The sequence below is a fragment of the Danaus plexippus genome, chromosome 26 (genome assembly GCF_018135715.1).
Source record: "Danaus plexippus chromosome 26, MEX_DaPlex, whole genome shotgun sequence".
In the NCBI taxonomy this organism is placed as follows: domain Eukaryota; kingdom Metazoa; phylum Arthropoda; class Insecta; order Lepidoptera; family Nymphalidae; genus Danaus; species Danaus plexippus.
This window is the reverse complement of record NC_083554.1, coordinates 2,976,072-2,983,875: the sequence shown is the minus strand read 5'-3', so window position 1 is coordinate 2,983,875 and position 7,804 is coordinate 2,976,072. Positions and strand designations below refer to the sequence as shown.

General features: G+C 26.7%; 1 protein-coding gene across 1 annotated transcript in view; it reads left to right on the top strand.

Moving 5' to 3' along the window:
- Positions 1-7,804, top strand: part of LOC116774388 (uncharacterized) — a 229,889-nt gene that overhangs the window by 178,102 nt on the left and 43,983 nt on the right. The window lies entirely within an intron of this gene.

Genomic DNA, 7,804 nt, shown 5'->3' with positions numbered 1-7,804 from the left:
TCTAAGATCAAACGGAATAGGTGGTACAACTTACAGTAGTTAGTTAATAAAATTACTTTCATAAGATTGTAATGAATGAAGTTTAAATTGAAATCGCTTACGCATTTTGAGCTTCTTTGTACTCATACAACTACTGAAAATTTAAGTGCAAAAGTTTTTAAATGAAGCTCGCCTAATAAGTTCAATAATTACATTTATCGCACTCGACTGGTCCCTTCTAAATTGAATATTTGACTATTTAATTACTAAACTTTACTAAGTAACTAAAATCAATTATCACTAGGCACTAGTTTGCTAATTCTTCGTTTTTACGCAAAAGTTTAATGATCTTTATTAAAGTGCTTTTGATCTTTGCAACCTGAAATTGTACATAGATTTATGTATTACAGATATATTAAACGTTTCTTATTGGTACTAGGAATAAAAAAATTCTTTAATTAAAAAGTCTAATATTTGATAAATTTCTTTAGATAATTCAGCACTGTAATATCTTCAGATGCAATTTGCCACGCCCATCTTATTCCTTCCTTTAACGAGATAAGCAATAATAACAATTTTATTGCTTTTCATTTTTATTTAAGTAATGAAATTTTTTGCTATAATATATATTTTAAATTATCTGTTGGTATATAAAAGTTGCGGAGTATTATTTCATAAATTCTTTTTTGGTTTAATTCAAATTTATAAAAAAATGAATTGTCATATATGTATCTTAACTTTGTTCTAATCTGAAAAATTATAAAGATATTAAAAAGAAATTGTTAATCTTATTTTCGATAATATTGTGTAATAAAATGATTTAGCTTTAACGAATTTTAAAATAAATCACAATGCCTTGCTTTAAGAACGTTCGTTAAATTAATGTGCTTTTTTCACTTGTTTTATTAGAAATTTTAGAAAGTGAAATATTATGATACAAATATATACACAAAAACACATAGTTAAAGATATCACAGTAGATAATTACTTAAACTGAGTGTATTTTAAGAAGAACAATGTAAAATAAGCTCTAGTAAAAATGAATTCCAAATCTATGATTAAATTTGCTAAGCAAATAGTTGTTGGTCTTCAGATATTTCAGATTCTGAAATCTATACAATACCGGTATTTAGAAGACGTGCTTTTGTACTGTTAGGAAACATTTTCTACTTAACATTTATATTATTTCTACATTTTATCTGTTTTATATTTGCATATAACTAAAATTAATTAGTTATATATAATATAAAGATTAATCTATTATTAAAAATGTCTCTGATTGTAAGTTCAATTCAATAAAATAGGTGACGAACAATGAACTAAAACCTAAAGTCCTACCAACAACTCATAATTAACGGTCTGGTCAAGTTGTATAGAATAATTCATTAAATCATAAGCACTGACGTCTGTTAGTGACGTTATCGTTCCAGCGTTTACAAAATACTATTAAAAAAAATTACATAGAAACAGGTTACGTAATTTTACAATGTAATGTAAAGTAAGGGCCTATTAATTCTACTAGCAATATAATGTGTAAGTTTCAAAAGATGTTTGTGTGAATGTTTGTTGATCTTTCATTCAAAAACTACTAAACTGAATTGAAAGAAATTTTATAGGTATATAGCTTAGATAGCAGAATAAGACATGAGTTATTAATTATAATATACCTGAAAAGCGGTAAATTTTCCACAGGATTGTAGCATAACAGTTGTATTTTGCTTGAGACATACTAAGCTGTCAGATGGTTACCATATAAATTGTTTTAATACACTTCATATATTTTTCTCCGAATCCAAAAATGCAATGACGCGGGTAAATTCGAGCTCAAAAACTAGTGTTGAACACATTATAAAAATACAGGAAGGACTTGATAATATCCCAAAGATTATTCTCTGAGCGCGTGGTAACTGCCACGCTCAAGTAATATATCACACATCATCTTACACCGAAAAGATTTTAAGTTTTATCGATCACCGCAATGCGAGGGATTGGCAAAAATATTCTTAGTGTATTTCAGGTTTATTTTGTAATGTTATAGAGCAATTTATTTTATACTCAGTGGTATTTAAAAATCCTTTTCAAAACATTAGTTTGATATTAAAACTATTGTATGAAAATGTATAATATATTAAATAAGAGGCATTAATTTATAATTTTTTAAAAATAAAAACACATTTTTAAGGTTAGTAAAATTGTATCATATACAAGAATTATGTCTATTTATATATAGCAATATATTCCGCTAAGAATATACAATGAAAAGCTCGTGATGTGCTCCTCCTGAGTTACACAATGAAAAATTATAGCTATTTTTAAATAAATACGATACATGTGCCTCGGGCACGACACGTGAATGGCTTATGTCAGTGAAAATATTTTAATAAATGAATTCTATGTAGTTCATATAACAACATATTTCTAATATTTAGGTTACATAAGCCGACTTTTCATTTAATTATGAAAGTTGCCAATGGTATTAGTTAAAAAAAAATTAAAATAAAAAAATAGTTTTTGTATTGAAGGAACTTTTCGTAAATTATATCGTTTTTTTATGAGAAAGGTGGCATAGGAGCAGACGGTCTACTTGATGGGCAATAGTCACCGTCACCCATGAACCTCTGCAACATAAGATGTGTTGCGGATGCGTTGACGGCCTTAATTGTTGAGGAAAGAGGAATTGGTGGTTATAGCGAATATTACATCTTTTATTTATTTCTATAGAATGCAATAACGTTATTTATGCGTTATATGTATTTAGGTAAGTAACTTTAAGTAATATATCATATAAAGTATGGGGTACTTTCATGTAAAATATAAGAGAAAATAGGCAAAAGCATTAATATAGAGAGAGAGAAAAGTACAAAAGACAGTCTTATCGTTGATAAGACATCGTTCCCAAGCTACGTTTAGAACACAAAATATATGACTACTGGCGATGGTACACACGGAGAAATTTATGAACATGAATGTCTTCGAAGAACCCGTGGGCTTAGAGAAAAATATTGTATAACCTTTAAAGAGAAAATATTTTAATCGATCGTTTTAGATACAACTTCATTTTTGTTTACATTAAATTGATACCTTGATGTAGCTCCAACTATATAAACAAATGTAAAACTTAAGTGTCTGATATTATTGTAGTGTCGTTTTGTAGTAGGTACTATTAATTTGTTTATAAAATATTATTATGCTAGACATATTGTATAATTATTTAATTAATTTATTTATTTTACTATGAAGCTTTATTTAGAATTCATTATTCATTATTATTGTTACTTTGATACATATGTAAGCAGATATTTTGCTGTTTATATGACTTATATGCTACTCTTCTATCAATATCTCTTCCTGCCATTTATTTTGAATAGATAATTTAGAATTAACCTATTATGCATAAAATACTTAATGCAACAAATATTTAATAAATAAATGGGTCCACAGAAGGTTCTTTGAAATTGTTCTTTGTGAGACAACTTATAAATGGCTGGTCTTAGACATGCTGCAGTCCAATGACAACAAACGATATATGTATATATATATATATATATATATATATATATCAATGAATTTTAAATAGAAGAATAATATATTAATGTATTAAACGGACGAAAAACATATTTTCCGATTTCAGATATTTATTATTACTATATTTTTTTAACTTAGTTACAGAACAGCTTTGACCTGTCATACAAATATGCTACGTATGCAAAAGCCCGGGTTATCTTCACTTGTGATATCGATCACGTCTGTCTATTTTAGCTGAAGTATTAATAATAAATAGCTCTTAGCCACCGTCACAGTTAAAGCACATGGGTGAAGTGTTCTAGTTCCAGTTTAAGATATGTTTTTCAATATTCAGCGTTACTTCCAGTAATGTCTTACAAAACGGCTGAAGCCTGTATTTATAGTTTTCAAATAAAACTTGATACTTAAATGTCGCCATTAAAATTATAATGGTTACGTATTATAATTAATTATATTCAGTATAAAAAAAAAATCTAAGGATAATCGCATACTTTAATTGGTAAAGCACGGAAAGCGCCACTTGTTATAGTATAATCAATTTCTATGTGACAATTATTATGAACTCATAGTTACTTTTTCTCTAAATATAAAAGAATAATATCTTTCTCATCGTTCTATTTTTCCTTACATCCTTGTTTTAAAATAAAAATCACTTTGTTAATATAAAAAAAAAAAAAACAATTCCAACACAAATATTATTCTTATAAATGAAAGCTATTCGAAATGAAAACCACATTGTCATTGCCAGCTGATAATGTAACGGCAAAAATGTATTGTGTAATTAAAACGTGCACCATACACGCTGTTCATTCATACATGAAATAAAATGTAACTTATTTTTAGAACGGTTATCACGCAATAATGTGTTTAGCTAAAGGAACGTTATTAGATAATAACATATTACCAACGTCCTATAAATAAATTGCCAAGTTTTTTCATTTGTTTGTAACAAACAAATAGTTTTATGTACTTTTTCCTTGATATAGAGTATTAATCTTATATAATACGACACCTACTCAATATTTACTTTATTTAAAATATTGCTATACGCCCTGTTTTAATAAAATCTTTTATGAAATCGGCCTTTATTTAGAAATTCTAGGAAATAAAAATATTATTTTCAAACTCTAGTAAATAACGTTAGTCATTATTTTGCAAACATCTATTCTATTTCTATATATATTGAAATAATATAACAAAGATCTTTTTATATTTTAAATTTTTATTTAATAAAGAAATTATATTAATTTCTTATATGTCAGCGGAATTTTCTCATCCATTGACACTTTTCTGTTTATAAGTTGATTTCGTTGAATTTTCGGTAATTATTTCAAATTTAAATTAAGATTTATTATGATTTCAATAAATTAATATGTAGTATTCTTATTAAAATCATTCATCTTCTGCAATTCAGAGTTAACAAGATTATGAAAGTTAAACAATATCTTCTTGTTGATTCAACATTATAGAATTTGTTTTATTTCATTCATATTTTAAGAGTATTGTAGTATCACATACAATATTAAAGCAGTGAAGTGGAATCAAAAATATCTTGTCAAAGCTATCTAAATTTTATCCAAGATAATGGTTGTTAGACGTGTCTTTATTTTCACTTTATATGATAATACTAGCACCGAGTGCTTCTACAACGTACCTATGTTTTTAAAATAAGAAGGTTCTTGGTGATAATTTTACTCCAAAATATTCTTAGATTTATATTTTTGGAATACCCAAAAAATAAAAAAAATATTATCAACTATTCCATAATGAACATGGATAATCGGTTTTTGGAACGGAAAAACACAATTAAAATCTATACCTCACAGAGTAATGAAAAACAGATCGCAAGGTCCGTAGCCAACTAACTTAATTATATTTCACTTTCATGTGAATAAGAAATAATAAGTCATAAAAAAATCTCACATTAGTAAAGCAACCTCTATATGTGACATGAAAAAGGTCTATTAAATTCATCAGACACACAAATGTGAGTAATCACGGGAGGACAATCTTCTATTTACTTATTGATGTACTTTTACTGTTATCATATTAAAAATACCTTGTATTATTTTAATGATACAATTGAAATAAATGTGGCGCAAATAAAATGCAAAATAAAAAAGGCATTATCTCAACCTTACTGCATTTCCATATAATTAATAGTTACGTACTAAGTGGTATATAATAAAAAACAGGACGTATAAGCATCTGAGTTTGATAAAGAAAAAAATTGCTAGAACTATTCCCTAACTTAATTATCACTATAATAAAAATTTTGTTAGAATGTAGTATTTTTTTTTTTTAAAAACAGAAAGAATTACGTTCAATAAAGAATATGAAAATTGTAAATTTTTCACTTCGCATATTTTTGCAAGCGAGCCTTGCTAATAGTAACTTACTTCCATTGCGTCCAAAGGCCATTGCTACGGGTTCTATAAAAAAAAATCAGTTCGTCCACAGATATCATCTATAGCTACTTCAAATTTAACACTCTATATAACACATTGGATTCATTAATCAAACAAAAACACCTCGAATATAAAGCTAGTTATAAAGCTGTGTTGAGATTTTATTATAAATTCATCTTTGAAATAATAGCCTAGAGAAGATATTTAATCCATTTTAATGTTTATTATATGAAATACTGATCAGTCACAAAATCTTGATTTTGTAACTAATCTGCTTGTACTAAGATTAGTACAGATGTAACGCTCTTCAATCATCTCGGAATGTAAATATGTATGCAGCATCATCCAGGCTTCGTCGAGAGTAACCACATCTGGCAATGTCTGCTCAGCTTACACTGAATATTACAACAGTCCTTGTTATTCGACAGCTAGAATGTGGTAGGAGTAACTTGAATTCGTATTATATGTATCAAATAATAAATATTTTTCAAGTAGATTAAGATATTTTAATTTCCAATAAGCAGTTTATTATAATTAATATTTTATAGAGATTTACTTTAATAAATTATTATATAATATTCAGCGAAACGTAATTGATATTATCATACTTTGAAATTTTGACCTTTAACTTTTTAAATTATACTACATTTTTAATGTCCATGAAAAATAAACGAAAATTAAATATAATTTTGATATCGTATTTCCTGTATAGTAACCGTAACGTCAGTTAAAATGTAAAATAATGAAATAAATCGCGACGTAAATCCGAATTCGTAGTTTCATTTAATAATGTTTTTTATTTACTTACTGAAATATGTCATCTCTCACTTATTCATGCGTGTTATTGAGCAACTAGAAAGCGCTTAACATTATCCTTAGCCCTGAATATTTTAATGATATCTAAGATTTTCGCATGTACTCATTTTAATGAAATTAAAGTGTTTGAATATTACGCGTTTCTATTATTTTATAACTAAACCCGACGTTCACGTTCCTTTTACAGCAACCGTGATCACAGGTAGAGGTTATGTAATTACCCGAAAAACTTAGTAAAATTTTTAGGCATTTTTTTGATAAGAACGCTTTAGCATTGCTCGATTCTCTTTTCAGTAAATTTACAATTATATTTATCAATAATTTTAATTTGAGTTTTAAGGGATTTTATTGTTACGCATAGCACTAAGGTTACAATGTGTTACCATCAACAAAAAAAGAATATTTCTAGAGGAACAGTTCTATTGGGAAAGAAATTAAGAAAATTAGTTAAAACTCCGCTTAATTCTTTTATCGAACTTCGACTTGAACTAATGGAATCGTGATTACTTCATTTTGTACAATTTACATTGAGATCTCGTTAAAATGTTACTTTGAAATTTTTATTTAGTTAAGTTTCAATACAATACAAACGCTTTATTTTTTATTTCTGAGATAAATACCAACAATTTTTTTAGTTGTAACGAATCTAAACAATTCTACTTCAACATAATATAAATATCATACCGACTACGGAATTTACTAGAGTTGAAAAGAAAAAAATCGAGGTTAAAAAAAATATCAAATATTTTATTTAGTATTCTTAAAATAAATATAACAAAAATAAGTATCTAGAATCAGACACCTGAATGTAATTTGTATACGAAAACGAAATACGATACGTAAAAAAAAATATAATCAAAATTTTTCATTTGACTTCCAATAATATTATTTACTTGCAAGGCCATGAATTACCATCTTATCATCAAAATTAATAGAGATACAAATATATAACATAATAAAATGTATATCGTAAGTAAACTATTTGTTCAAGGGAAAGGAGATTACAACATTACAGATGTTGTTGGGAATACAATCCATGAATTAAGGGAACGTGCCTTTGCACTTTTATGACTGAT